Source organism: Chenopodium album, chromosome 11 (assembly GCF_948465745.1).
Source record: "Chenopodium album chromosome 11, dcCheAlbu1.1, whole genome shotgun sequence".
Classification (NCBI taxonomy): Eukaryota; Viridiplantae; Streptophyta; class Magnoliopsida; order Caryophyllales; family Amaranthaceae; genus Chenopodium; species Chenopodium album.
The window spans coordinates 11,565,637-11,587,201 of record NC_137844.1 but is presented as its reverse complement, the minus strand read 5'-3'; the positions used below and the strand labels follow the sequence as shown (position 1 = coordinate 11,587,201).

Here is a 21,565-nt window from a genome sequence, read left to right as displayed (position 1 = left end):
GTAGAAAGCATGTTTATTATTGTTTAATATTCCTAGTATCATGTTAGGATGTTTTTAATGCTTTCTAGTATCATGTTTAGGGTGCCTTTAATCTTTTCTAATATCATGATATCATGTTAGTACCATGTTAGGTTTAAAGCTTTGATCTTTATTGTTTAGTGACATGCTAGGATTTGTTATTAATCTTGTTAGTATCATGCCTAGGATCTTGCTATTATATTTAAGCTTTATTATATCATGTTATTATCATCGTTGTTATTGTTTATTGCTTTATTATTATGTTGCTTGATATATTTTATTGTTATTGCTTGATCACACCTTTTATGATTGTTAAAGGGAATTTGTACTTGAAATCACGCTTAATAAGATAATTATTAATTTGGTTTAGGCTAATGTGATTTTAACTCAAGTGATCGCCAATAATAGTATTATTTGTGCATTAATATTCAACCAACATAGATAAACAGGGTAGGATTAATATAATGTTTGTATGTTATTCGAAAAGCGCACATGAATACGAGCAGAACAAAGTAGAGGCCTATTTTATAGGGCGGTCCTTTCTTTTGTAGATGGGATTCGTACCCTCATCCCCGAACCCTGTTTGGTTCAAGACCTTATGGAGTTGATGGTCCTTTTGGATTGTATTTTGGGTTTACAAGTTCCTAAAACTTGTTGGCGACTCTTTTTGCTCTTTTTCTTTCCCTTTGGAACGCCACCGTACTTTAGTGTATGATCACAGTGGGGTTCAAGTTTGGGGTTATCGTAATGCTTGAAATATTCCCTACAATTTTTGGCGACTCCACTGGGGAGGATTTCTATTTATATTCCTGAAATTTATTTAATTTTGGCAATTATTTAGAATGAGCGGATGAGACTCGAAAAATTCTAAGTATTTCATGTGCGTGATTTGATTAACATTATTGTCATATGCATTAAAAGGTCCTCATGGGAGCACCCCATGAGTCAATCCATAGGAATTTTACACGTAGGAAATTTGAGAAATATCTTTCATGACTAGAATCGAGAAGATGATGCGAAATCTGGAAAATTTTAAGAACACAGAAACTTGCCAAGGCATGTAGGAACTAGCGTCTAGAAAACAGGGCTTGTCGCCCGTAAAAAGTTTCTGCCGCCTGGCGACAGGAGCTTTTTTGCGGCGACAGTCCCTGTAGTCTGGCGCCAAGTTCTTCCAATACCGAGCCAGGGGTCTGCCTTCTTGCTTTGACCATTTCTAGCATTGTTGGATTGATTTTGCTTATTGATTAAGTCCTTTTCTCACTTTTCTGAACCCATATGTGTTCTACATATGGAAATAACCTTCTGGGGGTTCCTGCTTCACCTGCCCAATGGAATATCCCACTATCATGTGCAAAGTTCAGATTTGGGTACGTGCAAAGTTAGTGAATCCACCAAACCATGGAGTCGAGTTCGATTTCATCACGAACTCGCGGAATCCTGTCCATTCGCTCCAACCCTCCCGGTAGGCTTGTGTGCAATGCATATGGATTCATAACCGTGGACCTTTTTTACTTAACCCATATCCTCGAACTTTAGAGAACTAGAGCCATGGTTAGGTTGCAAACTCATCTTGTGACTATGTGAACTACTTGTGCACCCTTGCTTGTATATATTATATGTGTGTTAACCGTTTATTTGACTTGTGTTAAAGACTAAATAAACTGACTAATGACTAAAAGGACTTTGTCTAATTAATTAATTTTGAATTAATTAAAAGCTAATAAATTAATCAATTCGGCTTAGTACGACTTTAGGCATGTCCATTAAGAGTAAAATTACTGGAAACAGTCCAGATTAATGTTCCAGCAATGGCACATAAATTTGGACTATGGCGCTGCAGTTTAGTGTCTGTCGCCTGGCGACAATTTTGTCATCTGGCGACAGGCTCTAAACAGTGGCGACAGTCCTGTTGTTTTAGCGACAGTCCAGTTTTCTTGCTCGAGTCATCACGACGAGTCTAATTCACAGTCTACTAATCAGTTTATCAATTTATTAATGGTTCAAACCATGTTTAAGTCTTTAATTGAGTTCAGGCACTTAAAGTCCAATGGTCATACACTAAGAGTCAAAGCATGTCACTCACACACACATAAAGCACACACATAACATGTTTGTCACATTATGACCATGTCTAGAGAGTCTTGAATGCGTGTTTTCCGTCATTTTTTTTAGGGGGGTAAGTCGGATATTAATCCTCCAATTTTTTTTTTTAAAAAAAAACTTCATTAAAATTATTTCCCTTAAATTATATACCCCATTTTCGCCTATTCTTTTTAATTTTTAAACCATAAAGTCAAGTCAATTAGAGTCAAGTATTAAAACAAATATGGTTTAACTTACAGCGCGTGGACCAGAAAGGAAGGGCGTTTAATCAAGGACAACACTTTTGTTCAAGTCTTACTTTTTGACAAACCAATCGGTAGGAAAAGGAAAGCTAAGAAGGCAATGGCTAGTCAAGAAGAACTTAATGAGGTCAAGGGACAGGTAGCCAACTTGGCTGAGATGTTACAAAACCTATCGCTGCAAATAAGTAATCCCGAAAATCAGAAACAAATGGACCTAATCCAGGAAAGCTTGAGCAAGCTGTCCAACGACTTTAGATTCCAAGAGATTAGTTCCCAAGGGGTCTCGGTGGATAAGGACCTTCTCCCACAGAAGTTCAATCCCAATGACATCCCTAAATTTAAGGCTATGGATAACCCTTATTTTCATCTAAGAGCTTTTGAAACTGTAATGAACATTAAGGGGATAGATAGAAAAGCATTTCACTCTGTATTTTCATTATCTTTAGAAGCTGTGTGTCAACAGTGGTACTTTTCACTTGATAAAGAAAAGACCTCTAGTTGGGAATCTATTGTAAGTGCTTTCATTGAAAGGTATAAATGCAATATACAAATTGAAACCGATCATAGAGAGCTAGAAATGCTAAAGCAAAAAGAAAATGAAGGTTTCACCTCCTTCTTTAATAAATGGAGGGAAACTACTGCAAAAATGGTTGAAGTACCTAGTGAGAAAGAATCTGTCAGGATGTTCATTAAGAACCTCCAAGAAAAATATTCTAAACACCTTAGGTACCAAAGCAATCTAAACACCTTTAAGGCTGTCTATGATATTGGAATTAATATTGAAGATGACCTCACTAAACAAAAAGCTGCTAATAATAACTCAAATAGTGGCTGGAAAAATAAGAAGAACGACAATCCTTCTTCATCCAAATCCACCCACTCAAACAATGTTAGCACCCTTAATCTAAATGAAGTTTTGGCAATGAATAACAATCAAGGACAAAAAAAACCATTTAGGAAGAATTATACTCCTATTGGTATGAGTTATGACACCGCATTTGACCGCTTACATGCAAAAGGTCTTATAACTCCCATTGGACCATTTGGGGACCCACCTGTCAAAAGGAGAACTGCTAGCTGGAACCCAAATGCACATTGCAAATATCACCAAGGTAGGGGTCATCCTACGGAAAATTGTTGGAGGCTAAAAGAAGCTATTCAAGACTTGATCGATAGTAACAAGCTCCCATTGCCCCCTGCAAGCAAGAAGCCAAGCATCAACACCGCACCGCTGTCAGATTCTTTGGCTATTTCCGACGAAGAAAATCAAGTGGACCCATCTAGCCTCATAGAGCCTATCGAGACCATTGAAGAAGAAGTCTTCGAAGATGCTCTCGAATTCCATGGCCAAGAACCTGCAACTAAGCAAGAAGTTTTGGCGTTGACATCAATATTGTCAGAAATGTACAAGTTGCTATCACAAACCTTTGAGGCTATAAGAGAGAAAAATGAGTTACTTAAAAGTAGACCTCCACCTAAGCAAAAGAAACTTTTTTCTCTCCAAGTGATTGACACTCCCAGGAAAAATAATAAAAGTTATACTCCAATTGGGACGTCGTATGCTAACATATTCAAAATGCTCTCTGAGAATGGTAAAATTCAACCTCTCGAACCGAGACCATTTGAGTCATTAAAAAGGATGGACAAATACTACTGTTCATATCATCAATCAGGGGGACATACAATAGAGCACTGCTTCAAGTTCAAAGACTTGGTTCAACGTTTGATTGATGAAAAGAAACTGATTCAACTTCCACAAGATGCTACGATTAATGGAGTATGGGACAGTGATGATGAGGACGTTTACCTTAAGGATATTGAAGAGACTCCTCTATCAACAATATACCCAGTAAGTGACATTTGGGACGAAGAAGATTCGCCCATAGATGTCCTCACCAGGTCCGGGAGAATACAACCTCCCATTTCAACACAACCTATACCTACTATCCAGCAAATTCCCGTGCCTATAATAGAAGACAACGATGTTGTCAAACAGCTGAAAAAGACTAAGGTTGAAATGAATGTATGGAAGCTCTTAGCTACATCCCGGGAGCATAGGGTTGCAGTCATGGATGCTTTGGCTAAAGTAGGCATAGATTCGGACACTACTCCTGAGGGACTTGCTAACTTCCTCACGAGTGATCTCCCAAGTCCAATCAACTTAGTCACTTTTTCGGATAAGGATTTACCACCGGAAGGTGACAAACACAATAAAGCTCTAAATCTCACAGTGATATGCAAAAGGATGAACATTCCTATGACTCTTGTGGATAACGGTTCAGCAATTAATGTGTGCCCACTTAGAAACGCAAGAATGTTAGGAATAAGAGATGAGGATTTATCCCCATCAACTCAAGGCATAAGAGCTTATGATAACTCACGCCGTCAACCACTAGGGACAATTACCATGAATATAACGGCGGGTGCAATTGAGCATGCCACCACATTTCAAGTAGTGGATATCAAGGCATCCTTTAACTTGCTATTGGGACGCCCTTGGCTTCATGATTTAAAGGCCGTCCCTTCATCTCTTCATCAACAAGTAAAGGCCATAGTTGGAGGAATTCCAATTACCATTGATGCTTCATCCATGAGGATCAAAACAGTAGAAAATCCACTAATTAATGTGGAACATGATGAAAATGATGAAGATTTGTGGGGCTTTAGCGAAGAGGTCTCCTTAATAGAGGAAGACGAAAGGACCCCTCTTCATTACGACCTCCACTCAAACATGACAACTAATGCTATTCTAAGAAAGCAAGGACATTTTCCTGGAATGACTCTAGGAAAGAAGAAAGGAATAGCTAAACATATGGGACTACCTGGCCTCCCTAAATTGGATACTTTCGGACTTGGTTTTGAACCAACTCGCGAAGACCTTAAGTGGGCCCAGAAAAAAATCAAGAGCACGAAGAAATGCTCGTGCACAAAAAAGGGAGATATCCATGAATCAATATCTTCTCACCTTAAATGGACAATTTATAAGAGAAGGGGAGGATTATCCTTGTCATGAATTTCTTGAACCTTTCGTTGTAAATGGCATAAGATAACCCAGGTTCGAGATCTTTTTGGATTGTTGCTTCCTAGACGAGATCCCAACTCCAATTTATAAGGAGAAGGCACCTCCTTGCTTTGACTTTAATGTCATGGGACTTCTCTTTGGAAGAGAGAAGAATGAGCCAAGATACGCGGAAGATGATTCTTCACTCATTCAAACAGTTCTCCAAAGTGAAGGCTTTGACCCTCGGAATTTATCACTCCAATAGAAGATCAAGAGTGTGGATGGCGCAAGACGGTGAAAATAACCACTACAAATGGAAAGAAGATTTCAGTTACTACAGGACAAGGACCAATGTTCGAAGAATCGTCTGAGTCAGAGTCTGAGTTAGAGTCTTCCCCTATCGAGTCTTCCAAACCTTTAGTTGTAGCACCCTCGCCTTCTATTTCTACTCCTAGGATAGTTAACAATCAAGTCCCAACGGACATTTCCTTATTTGATGTAATGATTTCTGAATTCAATAATAAGTCTTCTTCCCCGTATTCCTCTTGTTTTTCTTTATCTAAAGATGACGAGCATTGCTTAACTAATGATGAAAATGACAAAGAAATAATTAAAGCAATGGAAACACTTGAAAACAAGACACCAATAATTGAGGATACATAAACGGTTGATATCTCAAAAGATCCAACCATTAAAAGAGAAGTTAATATCGGACTAACACTAAGTAAAGACGAAAGAACCGATTTAATTAATCTACTTAAAGAATGATTTAATTCCAGGAATGAAACCTGTAAAACAAAAGTTACGTCGAATGAAACCCGACGTAGCTCTTAAAATAAAAGAAGAAGTGCAAAAACAAATAACTGCAGGTTTTATCAGGGTATCTAAATACCCCGAATGGGTCGCCAACGTTGTCCCGGTTCCGAAAAAAGATGGTAGAGTTCGAATGTGTGTCGACTATCGAGATCTAAATAAGGCAAGTCCAAAGGACGACTTCCCTTTACCACACATCGATATTTTGGTAGATAATACAGCAAATCATGCGCTTCTCTCGTTTATGGATGGGTACGCAGGATACAATCAAATCCTCATGGCCGAAGAAGACATGGAAAAGACAACGTTCATAACACCTTGGGGAACTTATTGCTACACGGTAATGCCATTCGGGTTGAAAAACGCGGGTGCTACTTACCAACGAGCAGCAACTGCCCTACTCCATGACATGATGCATAAAGAAGTGGAGGTTTATGTGGATGACATGATCGTAAAATCAAAAGATCGCCAAGGACACCCAATAGCCTTAAAAAAGTTCTTTGAAAGGCTAAGAAAATACAACATGAGATTGAACCCCTCCAAATGCGCTTTCGGAGTTACCTCAGGAAAACTCTTGGGATATGTCATAAGCTATAGAGGAATAGAGATAGACCCCACCAAAATCAAAGCAATCATGTCCATGCCACCGCCCAAAACCGAAAAGCAAATTCGAGGATTCACTGGCCGGTTGCAATACATAAGTAGGTTCATATCCAAGCTAACCACAATATGTGAACCAATATTCAAGAAGCTTAAGAAGAATGTACCAATTATATGGGACGTTGAGTGTCAAAAAGCCTTTTAAAAGATCAAATCCTATCTCTCGAATCCTCCCGTATTAGCTCCAGCACTCCCTGGAATACCCCTAAGGTTATACTTAACCGTCACAAAGGAAACAATGGGAGCCATGCTTGCACAAGAGGTAGAAAGTAAAGAAAACGCTATTTATTACCTAAGTAAGAAAATGCTCGAGTATGAGACACGCTATACACCATTGGAAAAGTTGTGCCTCGCATTGGTATGGGCCACAACTAAATTAAGACATTACATGCTCGTGCATACCGTTTACGTAGTCTCACGAATGGACCCCCTTAAATACCTATTCGAAAAATCTACACTTAACGGGCGTATCTCAAGGTGGATAGTGAATTTGGCCCAATTCGATATAAGGTTTATGCCTCAAGACTGCTTTAGCCTTAGGTGTAAAGAAACTCCGGATATTTGGGGATTCTTCTTTAATCATTAATCAAATCTCAAAGAGATGGAAGGTTAGGAGTGAAAGTTTAGCTCTCTACCAAACATATTTAGAAACTCTCACTGATCAGTTGGAAAAAGTGGAATACACTTACCTACCTAGAGAGGAAAACCAATTCGCCGATGCCTTGGCAAGACTAGCCTCAATGGTTAGAATCCCTAAGGAAATTGAGCAAATGCCTTTAACCATAGAAAAAAGGCATAAACCAGCATATATTCAAGCTATAGAAGACGATGAAGTGATCCAAGAAGAAGAACATGAAGAAGAACCATGGTTCATAGATATACTAAATTATGTCACCAAAGGAGAATATCCTCCTCATGCTGACAAAAGAGCAAAAAGAGCACTAAGACTTTTAGCTTCCCAGTTTGTACTCATAGGAAATGAACTACACAAAAGGGTACCTAAAGGTCGAGCTCTATTATGTGTAGGCAAAAAGGATGCTCAAAGAGCTATGAGAGTAGTCCACGAAGGTATATGTGGAACACATGTTAATGGAAAAATGCTAGTCCAAAAGATAATGCGAGAAGGATATTATTGGACTACCATGAATAAAGATTGTCATCAATATGTAAAGAGATGCCCCAAATGTCAAATTTATGCAAATTTCAACATATCCCACCATCTCTCCTCTACACCTACACTTCACCATGGTCTTTCTCTACATGGGGAATAGATATAATCGGAAAAATCACACCTCCCAGAACAGGAGGTCATGAATACATCTTAGTCGCAATAGATTACTTCACAAAGTGGGTGGAAGCACAATCATATGCTAAACTCACTGCCAAACATGTAGCACTCTTTATCGAAAGAAACATAATTTGTCGATACGGAGTCCCACATGAAATGATAAGTGACAATGGAACTCACTTTCAAGCCGAATGTGAAGAATTGTTACAAAAGTATGGTATTCAACATTACCATTCTTCTCCTTATAGACCTCAAGCAAATGGAGTAGTTAAGGCCGCTAATAAAAATTTAAAGACAATCATTGAGAAAATGACTGAAAATTATAAGGATTGGCCTGACAAACTTCACTTCGCACTGTGGGGTTATCGCACGTCAATCCGAACATCAACAGGAAATACGCCATTCAACTTAGTATATGGAATGGATGCCGTACAACCTGTAGAATTAGAAATACCTTCGCTACGCATTGCGTTAGAAAGTAAACTTGATGAAGTCGAATGGACTAGAGCACGGTATGAAGAGCTAATTCTACTCGATGAAAAACGACTAGAGGCTCTACATCACACCCAATGTTATCAGACCCGCATGGCTAGACATTTCAATAAGAAGGTCAAGACTAGAAATATCAAGGTTGGGGACTTGGTATTGAAAGCATTAAGGAAAAATGTTTTGGACCCAAGAGGCAAATTTAGGCCTAATTGGTCCGGACCATATATTGTCAAAACAATCCTGTCAGGAGGCGCGGCTAAGTTAACTGACATGGATGGTAATGAATTTTCAAACATGACAAACCTTGACCAACTTAAGAAATACTACCCATAAGCACTTGAGTAAAATACTCAAGAGAGCTACGTTTGGCCTGATTCCTTAAACAAAGGATACGTAGGCAACCCAGACAGGGTGCGGCCACTTTAATTTTTTCAAATTCTGTATCCCCGAGGTAAAAAAAATACATGTCTGCAAAATTTCAAGACTGGCGCCAGGAGATAGCCTCTGTCGCCAGACGACAATTTTGTCGCCAGGCGACAGAGCCAAATCGACAGCGACAGTAAATTAGATAACAGCGCCAGGTTTCTGCGAGTGTTTGGGCAAGTTTCGTATATTCTGGAAATTTATTCGACTTCCGTACTCGAATTAATTCTCCGAAAAATAAATATTGTAATTGTTTTCATTGCTTTAATTGAAAAGTTAATTGAAATAAAAGCTGAAAAATTAACTAAAACAAATTAACTTTGTCTAATAAATCAAAGGAAAAGCAATGCTCTATTCTTTTTTCTCTTCCAATTTTTGCCTTCATTCTCTTCCTCTTGATCCATAACCTTTGCTAGGAGACATCCATTAGAAGATCTACACTCTATTTTAGTATAGATAGTTTCCCCCTCCACTAAAACCCCATGTTTCTTCTCTACCCAAACTTTCCTTTTCGTAGAGTCAACCTTCCTTTTTCCTTTGTCTTTCTTAGAACTTTTCTTCCTTGGCATAATAGGAGTTTTGAATTCACTCCTTTCCCCTAGGCGTTCCTTAGCAGGGACCTTTTTTTCACCTAGACGATTCTTCACATCGGTCTTCTCAATCTTGACTTGAGATTTTTGGAATCTTCCATCAAGCCATTGTTTCACTTTGTTTGACAAACAAGGTGGATCCTTGTGGGTAACCACCTCCCATAAGGGCCTACCACTCCAATATTTGTCAAAGCGCTCAACATCTTGTGATACAGGAAATTATAAGGACGGCGGAGATCTCCTGTAGGGATGGTTTGTGCGAGACCATATTGTCTCATAACTCTACAAGGAAAATAGAAGGTTAATCTTGACAAGCTCGGGAGACGACAGTATGCTTGGTTATTACAACCAACCATCGCCTCAATCTTCCACCAAGGGACGATCCAGCTTATGGTAAAATCACCAGCAACAAACACCTTGCTCCATTCACGGCGACCTACCTTCAAAAATCGTTTCTTTCGCCGGACTATGCAATTTGGAATATATGTGTGTATATCATCAGGAGGATTAATAAGTTTTAACCTCTCCATGAGCCATATCTGTAAAATACACATTTGATTAGTATTACAGTGTAGAAATATTTTTAGTTCTTTGTAATTAAGAATAGTATTATTTCATACCTGTAATAAAATTGGAGAACCTCAAAAAGGTGCTCCTGGATTCTTTCTTAATGCATCCAACCATAGCATGGTCTCTCCAACAATTAGCGGCATTGGATTTCTCCCGGATTCAACTTGTTCTATAACAGATATAATCATTGTTTGGCCTTCATTATCCTTACCACTAACTAAAAATAATTGGTTAAACATGCAAAAGAGGAAAGCCCTTCTCTTATGGACACGAAAATCAGGATTAGGATTGTCATAAAAATAATGTGCAAATTCTGTCAAATCAACTACATTACCATGCACAATATTTTTTAAGGCCATACCCCTTAGATCAAAAAAGCATTCAAAATCCTTATAATAATATTCACTAACTCTAGGCATTACCGCAAGATCTGTGGAATAATAGCCTATAATGGCTCCAAATTCTTCCGGTAAAGGGCATATTTCATCATGGAAAAATCTAAAACAGTGAGTATTAGTGTCCCAATAGTCTATGGCAGAGTAAATAAAATCCATGTCAAGACTCACCCCCTTTATTCCAAACATACCCCCCATGCGAAAAGTATTTAATGCTTTTTTCTCTTTAGAAGTTAAAAGACGACACCACTCATTCATGTATCCACAAAAAGTTCTTTTAGCTAAAGGCATGATTACTAGTTAATTAATTAATTAATAAACTGGTTAAATTATGCAGTAAACGGAGGATTTGGGGGCTATTTATAAGCCTTTTTCACGACAGATTTCAATTTCCGTAGGAAATAGGAAAAGTGAGTCTGTCGGCAAGCGACAAAACTGTCGCGTGGCGACAGGTTTAATTCCGTGGCGACAGTATATTTCTTCGCAGCGACACCTACTACGCGTAGGAAACCGTGTTTTTACTTGCTTGAATTCGACTTTGACTTGACTTTTTATTATTCTCCTTTCTTATCCATACACCCTTATTATTATTATTATTATTATTATTATTATTATTATTATTATTATTATTATTATTATTATATTTTATTAAGCTTAATTAATTTTAGGTTTATTTTTGGTAATTATACTTTTTTCCTTCATTTTTTCATTTCTTTTTTTGGGGGAAAGAGTCGGTACCCTCCACTAATATTAAAAATGACGGAGATTTTGCGCAAAAATTACACTTTCTCACACACTCACATGCACAATACAAACTAATAAAAAATAAGTCATGTAAATAAAATGTTAATAAATAATAAGTGTATATATATACAAGTGTCTAGTACATAGATCATATGAATAAAATAGACAAAGTCCTACAAAAGTCAAAATAAATAAAACACAGGCACAACTACGGTGCCGGAGGTCGCAAGTCGCTTGGGACGCCAAATGTATCAAAGAATGTCCTACTCCGTGGAGTATGTCCATCATCGTTCCCTGAACCACCAGGCGGCGCAAACTGCAACTCAGGGTCAGGCCACCTAACCTCGCCCTGAAACCCGACAGAAAGAGGCTGGGGCTGCAAAGGCTGCTGCGACGACAAACCAAACTCGTACGTCCCACCACCCATCCCACCTCGAACGGTCGGCCCGGTCGGAGCCTCCTCAGGTGATGACGCCGAGTCCTCTACAGCGGCGACCTCAAAACGACCACCTCGACCACCGGAAGTAGTCCGGCGACGCCTCGAGTCGGACCTAGTAGTCTCTCTCCTAGGCTCGGGTCTCGACCGAGTGCGTGGAGAAGGAATAGGCTGCCCCTGCAAAAGTAAATCAAAGTTAGCAAGTGCAAATGAAAATAAAGTCAAAAATGATGAAAGCAAAAGTAATACCTCCTCAGCATCGTTGCTACGACAGGAAGCACGGTTCCGCAACCTCACAAGCTGGCTGCGAAAGGCGTCTATGCACCTAGCCATAGCTGTCACCACCTCGCGAGAAAACTGCCAAAGTAAGCAAGTCAGTAACAAATGTGAAGCAAACATAAAAATGATATGTGAGAAGTTACTTACTCGAGTCTGGTGACGAGGAATAGACCGCTCCACAAACTGCTCTCCCTCTGGAGCCGGCGGAATAAGCTCCTCGATCGGCCCATACATGCCCTGGTAGCGTATGGACATCCTCGGAGGAATGAACTCCCTGGGGCCAGCCTGCTAAGAATAAAAGTTAGAAAAATACTTGGGGGGCTACCTAAAGAAAGATAAACAAAAAATAAAAGCATACCGCTGCCTCCTCTAAAAGGACAGGAGCCGGCGCTAGTAACGGTAGTAGGTCCTCCTCATAGCTCTGCTCGAGGAGAACGTAGGACCTCCAAGGAGTACCCCGAGTAGGTCCACCAGCACGATCCCGCTGCAAGGCATCGTGGAACATATGCCGAGGTGGAGGAGCAGGAACGACAAAAGTGTCTGAGGAATGCTGGATGGCTACCCTCTCCCCTAGGTAGACCACCGCGTCATACGTCCCCAGAAAGTAACGACGCTCAGCTGTGTACTGCGCCGCCAACGCAGAAATAGGAAAGGTAGCCCAAGGTCGATAGACCGGGCCAGGCTCCTGCAAAAATCACTAAGTAAGGCACTAATACTAAAAGATGATAACGACAAATATGAGTTATGGAAACCTACCGAGAGGAGCATCTCTCGAAGGCGCAACACCTCCGGTGGACCTCGGCGGCCTCCCCAACTGGCAACAATGGGGAGCACGCGAGGAGAAGGCCTCGCAGGCGCAAGAGAAGGAAAGTACTCGTAGAACCAAATCTATATGAAAAGACAAAAATCAGTAAAGATTATGCTTCTAAATCTAAAGTTAAAACCTCAAAAAGGAAAGGAGATGTACCTCTACGACCCTCCAAAAGCTGGAAAGGGCTACCTCTCCAGACAAGGCCTTGTGACGACAGGAACGCCGCAAGCCCAGTAGAAAGTCCGCGTAGGCCATGCTGGCCCAGTCATACGTCCCGACCAAGTGAAGGTCGCGAACAACGGACAGGTAGTAAAGAAGTACTCTACTACCTCGATCAGGGGAGAACGTCCCTGATAGCAGAATCAGCACAAAGATGCCCACCCGCTGCTCTCGGGTGGTAGCATCATCCTCAAAAGCTGCAGCCAGCGTGCAGCGACGGATGCATCGGGAACTCAGCTGTCCCGACTGAGCCTCAGCCTGGGCTCGAACAACGATCGGCCCCAACAATTCCTGAACCTCCGGCGAATAGATGGTAACACCGGCGTCAAAAGGAAGAGGAGTAGACTGAAACTCTAGCCCCGTAATGAGGCTGAAGTCAGCTGGAGTGACTGTCATCTCACCCCAGGGAAAGTGGAAGGTGTTGGTGGTGTCCCAAAAGAACTCCACCAAAGCTCGAACGACGAGGTTACCCCCATCGTATGAAAACATGGCCCGGGTGGCCTGCAGGAGAGGAGTCAACCCACATGACTCCCAAAGACGACGAAGCCCCTCATCGCGACTGATGAAGTTGTCGTACAAAGAAATGATGGTAGAATTACCCGAGCCGTGGCTACGGGTCCTCCCACTCGCAAGACCTCGTCGGATTCGCTCCGAAAAATGATGAACCGGCGCGTGAAACAGGGTGCGCTCGTCCCAATCCGGCATGAGACCCAGCCTGGAAGTAGAAGGCACGTCCTCGCCCTCACTGGTGGGCTCGTCCTCTCGACACGTGTCTTTCGACCGAGAACCAGAACCACGTCGTCTAGCCATGCTAAAGTATATAAAAGTAATTAAATTTAAGGCTCTACAGTATCTAAGGTTCGCCTAGGCCGCATGATACTATGTTCGCAAAACAGAGTACGTAGTACTAAAACAGAGCAAAATTTCAATCAAGCATGGAAGCATTTTTTAAGCGAATAAACAATTTCTTGCAAACATATGATGAATATGGTGACAAATTGTACAAGCAAAAGCAGTAAAAATGCAAAGAACGACCCACATTGTTCTTCACGACCTTAAGAGGTCCAACAATGGTGAATCGCTCGTTTCTTCACCAAATTGAGTCAAACAAGTCTCAAAATACTCCCAAGGTAATGTACAAGCATAATTAAACAAGTTCAAGGCATAAAATTCAACGAACAAAGCAAATTAAGCAAAGTGAGTTTCGAAATTTTTGAAAATTCGCGAGCAAGAATGCACAATTCATCAAAAACCAAGTAGAGTTTGAGCAAAACTTACATAGATTGGGAAAATAGATAGGAAAAGCTTCGATTTGCAACAAGTTTGAGCGAATTTGGTTGAGAAATGAGCAAGAACGAGTGAATCGATTTTTTTGCGAAAGAATGAGAAGCAGAGTAGCAGCGGAAATGAAGAAGACGGGTTTTAAAAACCCCAATTCTGTCGCCAAACGACAGAATTGTCGCGAGGCGACAGACCCTGTCGCGTGGCAACAGAGGCAAAACCTCGCGACAGGTGTCTCTGGCCGGCGCTGGAGCGGCGACAGAATGCTGGGCCCCTCCTCATGACTTTGTGGGTCTATTTTAATAGCTTGGATTCCTTGGTACGCCAGTTAGCCCCTTTAAGCAAATTGACATGATTTAATCAGCTTGATTGCAGTTGCATTAAGTGATAACAAACAAAATAACAATCATAACAATATATTAAGGGTCAATAAGCAGAATGATTCTTTGGCGATGTCCCAACATAGAGAGGATTTGTCTAGTGGCGAAGCACGACCGTGGCGAGGTAGTGTCACAAATTTTGGAGATGGCGAAGCAAGGTCAACTTCGACGGTCCCTCAAGGTAAAGAAGAGATTGTCTACAGCGGCGATACACAGCCGTGGCGACGTACGGCCACAACCTGAAGATGACGACATACAGTTATTTTCGACGATGTTCCCGAAATACCGTGGAGGATTGTCACCAAGAATATTGAAGGCGACGACATACGGTTATCTTCAATGATGGCGTTCACGAGGCACTGTGGAGGTTGTCACAAACAACAGATGAAGCAGCAAACGGTTACTTTCAGAGACGTGTGCTCGACGGTGCAAGATACGCGTTTCTTAACTCTTTTATCTGTTTAACTAATGATTAGTTTGCAGGTATCGGTGTTATAAGAATGATTTGGAATCGCAGAACGTTCTGAATCATTCTCCGTCCCTATCGATACTTTGACTCTCGTTTTTCGAAACATAAGTTTCTTCAAACTCAGTCAAAGTGGGGGCTTCTGTAGACACCCATTTGTGTCTCTCCAAAACCAAACCCAGTGATGAATGCCTTTCACGTCGAACCATTATCGAATTAGGTGAAAGTGGTTGAAAGTCAAGTGTTGCGGTTTAGTTTTATTTTAAAATTCTCTTCTCTCTGTTTTGAAAATAACTCTATTTATTTGAAAATAGCCAAACCAGTTTAGTTTGGTCCATGATAAAGGTCCAATAATGGTGTATTTGGATGGGGCTCGAAAAGACCTTTCCAACGATATATTATAAGCCCAATTCTGATGAATATTGAGGAAGTTATGGCCAATATACTAAACTGGGCCCGGTTAATTATTTAAATACGGCCTAATGATCTAGAGGAGGGCCCAATATTAATTATTATTCCTAAAATTATTAGGATTAATTATAATTTCCTAGAAGTTTCTAGAAGATTCTTTTTAATTCTAATATTATTAGATTTAATAATTAATTATTTTAAAATAGACTTTTATTTGGAGTAAAATATTATTTTATTATCTTAAAAATACGTATTTTATCTTCTGTACGGATTCCGTAGATCAAGTTGATTAAAGATCGAATTCCGCGTGAAGAAAACGCGCTAATACAGGTTGTCGCCAAACGACAAGTCTGGCGCCACGCGACAGATTCTGTCGCCGCACGACAGACCCTGTCGCCGCGCGACAAAGTCGATTCCTGGCGACAGCGTGTAGTTTTATTCCTTACCAAATTCTATGATTTTCCGGACTTTTTCCTTATAAATAGGGTCTCAAACCTCCGTTTTTATTCATGATCTCTCATCAACTCTCATCCTTAATTCTCTCTATTCTCTCTTAAGCAATATAACTTTCTTTCTTTTCTCTCTATTTCTAAACCAACCTTTTTACAAACAATATTCCGCATTCACAAGACTTAGAATCACCTAGCCAAGTTCGAAGTTGCCTTCGCCCTAGACGTGAAAGGTTTGATAATTTCTGAGGGTTTGGTCCAAAACTAGTCTAAACTTTATTTAATTTGATTCTAATTTAATTCTTTAATTCTTTAATTATTGTTTATTATTTTCATTGAAGTTTACTAACTTGTGTATTTTGTTATTAGAAAGAGGTACGAGGCTTCAAAGTATGTAATCTTATTACTCTCTTTCAATGTAGAAAGCATGTTTATTATTGTTTAATATTCCTAGTATCATGTTAGGATGTTTTTAATGCTTTCTAGTATCATGTTTAGGGTGCCTTTAATCTTTTCTAATATCATGATATCATGTTAGTACCATGTTAGGTTTAAAGCTTTGATCTTTATTGTTTAGTGACATGCTAGGATTTGTTATTAATCTTGTTAGTATCATGCCTAGGATCTTGCTATTATATTTAAGCTTTATTATATCATGTTATTATCATCGTTGTTATTGTTTATTGCTTTATTATTATGTTGCTTGATATATTTTATTGTTATTGCTTGATCACACCTTTTATGATTGTTAAAGGGAATTTGTACTTGAAATCACGCTTAATAAGATAATTATTAATTTGGTTTAGGCTAATGTGATTTTAACTCAAGTGATCGCCAATAATAGTATTATTTGTGCATTAATATTCAACCAACATAGATAAACAGGGTAGGATTAATATAATGTTTGTATGTTATTCGAAAAGCGCACATGAATACGAGCAGAACAAAGTAGAGGCCTATTTTATAGGGCGGGTCCTTTCTTTTGTAGATTGGATTCGTACCCTCATCCCCGAACCCTGTTTGGTTCAAGACCTTATGGAGTTGATGGTCCTTTTGGATTGTCTTTTGGGTTTACAAGTTCCTAAAACTTGTTGGCGACTCTTTTTGCTCTTTTTCTTTCCCTTTGGAACGCCACCGTACTTTAGTGTATGATCACAGTGGGGTTCAAGTTTGGGGTTATCGTAATGCTTGAAATATTCCCTACAGTAAGTCAACCCGATGAGATGTGGTGGATGATCCATTGGGAGTCGGGAAGGAGAGACCAAGCTTTTAAATTACCTAACCCCAACTTGACCAAGTTTGATAAGGGTAAGACCACCTATACCTTCGAGTTAGGCAATTTAGGAGAGGCACAAGAGGCTCACCATTCTCCACCTCACACTACTAAAATACGGCCAAATTGTGACCGTCTCTGACAGTCGCAGATTATAGTAAAAACGGTCGTAAGGTGGTGGTCGTTATTCACGTGGTCGCAGAAAATCATTATTACGGCCGTTTGACGGTCGCAGATTTTTTGCGACCGTTTTTATTATTTTCAACGACTGTTTAGGAAACGGTCGCAAAAATTAAAAATTGCGACTGGTTAAATCAGCGGTCGCAATTTTTGGAATTAGCGACCGCCATAAGCCGTCGCTAAAATTTTTTAAAAAAACAAAAAAAAAAAGAAAAATCGCACTACTGTACTTCACATCCAGCTTCACCAACCACCGAAACCACCTTTACCCACCACCACTGCTAACCCAAACCACCTTTACCCACCACTTCTGCCCACCCTAACCACGTAAACCCACCGCCGCTCACCCGAAACCACCTAAACCCACCACCACCGCCAACCTAAACCACCTTTACCCACAACTTCCCACCCAAACCCTCTTTACCCACCACCACTGGCCACCCTAAAACACCACCAGCCACCGCCCAGCCTTAACCACCTTTACCCACCACCACCCATATTCAACCCAAAAATTGTATAAATTTATCAAAAAAAATTAAACCCACAAAATTAAACACAAAAAAAAAAACCCACAAAATTTCGAACAAAATTACACAAATCAAACCGAAAATTGAACAAAAATTAAATCAAAATTCGAACAAAATATAACCCACAAAAACTAATTAAAATTTGAACAAAAATCAAATAAAATCAAACCCACAAAAACTAACAAAAATCGAACAAAATCAAACCCACAAAACTTAACAAAAAAAAAATTTAAACCCAGCAAAATTGAAACCCACAACGAACAAAAATCACAAAAAATTTCGAACAAAATTCGAACCAATAACAAATCAACAAAATTCAAAAAAACTTCGAACCAAAATTCAAACAGAATTTCGAACAAAAACTGAAATGAAACAACAAAAATCAAAAATAAAACAAATTTTTTTTAAAAAAATCAGAAAATCAACATACCTTTCCCAATATTTCTTCCTCATGGGGTTTATATGGTCAAATTAGACCATGAAAACTTCAGTTTTCATGGTCGAATTTGACCATGAAAACCGAAATTCTTGAAAAGGATGGTGGCGGCGCGGTGATAAGTGGTTTATTTGACCACTTATTGTGTTAATTTAAACCGGGTTTTGCATTCATTTCCCCTCTTTCTAACCCGTTTTGAATGAAAATGTTTTATCTCGGCCTTGCCCCTCCTTGGTTTGTGTTTGTCCATGTTTTGCAGGTTTATTGATTCAGTTTGGCAAGCATTCGATGCATGGATTTTGTCTAAGGCAAGAAAATTAGAGAAAGGAGAGCCCGCTCCTGCTGGAGCGGGCGTGCAGCAACCTGGAGCGGGCGCTCCTCAGGTGGAGCGGGCGCTCCTTCGCTGGGAATCTGTTTTCTTTTGACGGATTTCCCTATGTGTTTCGGGGAGTATAAATACTTCCCCTTTAGTTCATTTGTGGGAGAGACAGATATAGCCTAGTTTTTAGAGACTCCTCTTAGTTTGAAACATTCCTTTTAATTAATTTAGCTTAATTTTCATCAATTCAATCATTGTAATAGTTGGTTTCAAGTTTGTTTCTCAAGATTGGCACTTTGTATTCAACAATTTCAAGCCTCAATTAGTAACTTCCTTCTACTTTTCTCCATTTAATTTCTGATTTTATTTGTTGTTGCATGATATTTAGATCTTCTTAGTTCTTGATAATTTGTTATTGGATGATAGTTATTTCAATTGTTAATCATTTTTCCCCAATTATTGAAGTTAGAACCCTAATACTTGTTTGCATGTTGATAAATATGAGTTGTTAGTAGTCTACTTGCTAGGGGTTGGGTGAAGCTCAACCTTTTGGGTTAATTATGCAAATGTGGGAGAAGCATTGATGCTTGTATAGCAATTAAATTGATTATATGAGATTGCTTGTTAGTTCTTCAATGATAGGATTAGCTACCCTTGATTTAGGAGCTTGATAGCATGATATGATATGCTTAGTTTGACATGGAAATGTGAATGAAGCATGGCATTACTTATTGCAATTTGATTATGTATCGTCTATTGCTAAACTAATGAGGAATCTAAGTTTAGTAGTGTGAGTTGTTTCCTAATTGCATGAGGTTGATCTTACATATTGTCCTTGCTATATCTTATCAATTTCGCTCCCCGTTTTTCTATTTTCCTTGGTCGAGTGGATCCCATTCCCTAGTGTCCTCAATCCATTGATTTAGAACCATAGTTTGTTTGTCTTCTTGACGAACCCCAATTCACCATTGACTTCGAATTAGCTTAAGTGTTAAGATCTTTGGCAACCATATCCCGTTCCTTGTGGACCGAACTCTTACTTGTCATTATGCTTGGTTTGTAAGGTGTTTGTTAATAAATGTGTTTGATTGAGTGTGGAATGTGCGACCGTTCTAACGCCCATCAAAATGGCGCCGTTGCCGAGGAACGGTGTTGTTGATTGCTAATTGATTACTTGAGTCTAGTTCACCATAAAACAAAAAAAAAATTAAAAAAGATTGTTTCTTTTTGGCTACACTTGTAGCCTTGTTACTAATTGCGTTTGTTGAGAGTGTATGCGCAGAACTCATAACAGAATCTTGGTACCTTACGATCCCGAGATTGAGCAAACTTATAGAAGGAGAAAGAGAGCCGGTTCTAGGCCGTTTACTACTCCCCCAACTAGAGAGACCAATTTCGAGGAGGATCGAGATCAAATGGGTGACGCGGAACCACCACCACAAAGACCTTTAAAGGAGTTGGGAACTCCGGGAGCTTATAGAGCTTCAAGCGGCATTGCTCCACCCGTTACTCAAGCCAATGACTTCGAGATTCGGCCCGCAATGATTAATTTGATTGAAAGGAGGCAATATAGTGGAGCAAAACATCAGAGCCCTCTTGCACACTTGAAGGAATTCGAAAAATATTGCAACACGATCAAGGTAAATGGGGTAACTCAAGAGTTTGTGAGACTAAAGCTATTTCCTTTTTCTTTAATAGGAAGGGCTCTTGAATGGCTTGAGAAGGAGGTGAGGCCTAACTCCTTGAGAACTTGGGACGAGGTCACCACGGCTTTCTTAGGAAGATTCTATTCTCAAAAGAAGACGGCCGAGGCAAGGGGTTTGATCCAAGGTTTCCGTCAAAAAGCTAGTGAAACCATATATGAAGCATGGGAACGATACAAGGAATATCAAAGGGAGTGCCCTCATCATGGAATTCCGTCATATCAAGTGCTTCAAATTTTCTATGGGGGCTTGAGCCCACAAGGAAAGACTAGCTTGGATGCGGGAGCGGGTGGCCCGATTATGAACAAGACGGAGGAGCAAGTCATAGAGATAATTGAGGATGTGGTGAGGCACCACATGGATTGCCAAGAAGGAGAGAGAGATTCTCTAAACAAGGGAGGAAATGCGGTTTACTCCGTCGATCACCTTAATGCCATCAACAATTTGACTTCCCAAATCGCCAACCTTGGAAAGGAGATGACGTCCATTAAGTCAAAACTAGAGACCTCTAGTTCAAAACAAGAGCATCCCTCCCAATCTAAGGGGAGAGGTATGAATTCTAACTCTTCTCCCTCTACTTCTAATAACATGCCTCATGGATGTTTGTTTTGTGAAAATTGTGGGTCATATGACCATGATACCTCTTCTTGTAATTATGATTCCCAACCCCAACCCCAATACGAAGATGGTAATGAAAATGAAAATGAACAAGTCAATGCCTTGTCTTATGATAATAGACATAGGAATGACAATCAAAGATACTTACCACCAAATAGAAGAGAACAAGGGGGGAATTCCTATAACCAAAGAGGAAATGATTACGATTACCATAACCAAAATCAATGGGGAAATAGGAATCAAAGGGACCAAAATCCCCAAGGTAACTACAACCAACAAGGTGGTTATGGTAACCATAATCATAATAATCAAGGAAACTATGGGAATCAAGGGCAATTTCACCAAGGGGGAAACTCTAATAATCGGAACAATTGGAACAACAATAATAATAGAGGTTCTTCTAATCAAAATGTGTCCAATTCGAATGTTAGAGGTAATAGG

General features: G+C 39.8%; 1 non-coding gene across 1 annotated transcript; it reads right to left on the bottom strand.

Annotated features, from left to right (window-relative positions):
* Positions 1-20,612: 20,612 nt before the first annotated feature.
* On the bottom strand, positions 20,613-20,718 carry LOC145569820 (small nucleolar RNA R71). Its single transcript, XR_014096349.1, has one exon. It is a non-coding gene; the product is annotated as a small nucleolar RNA R71 (small nucleolar RNA).
* Positions 20,719-21,565: the final 847 nt, after the last annotated feature.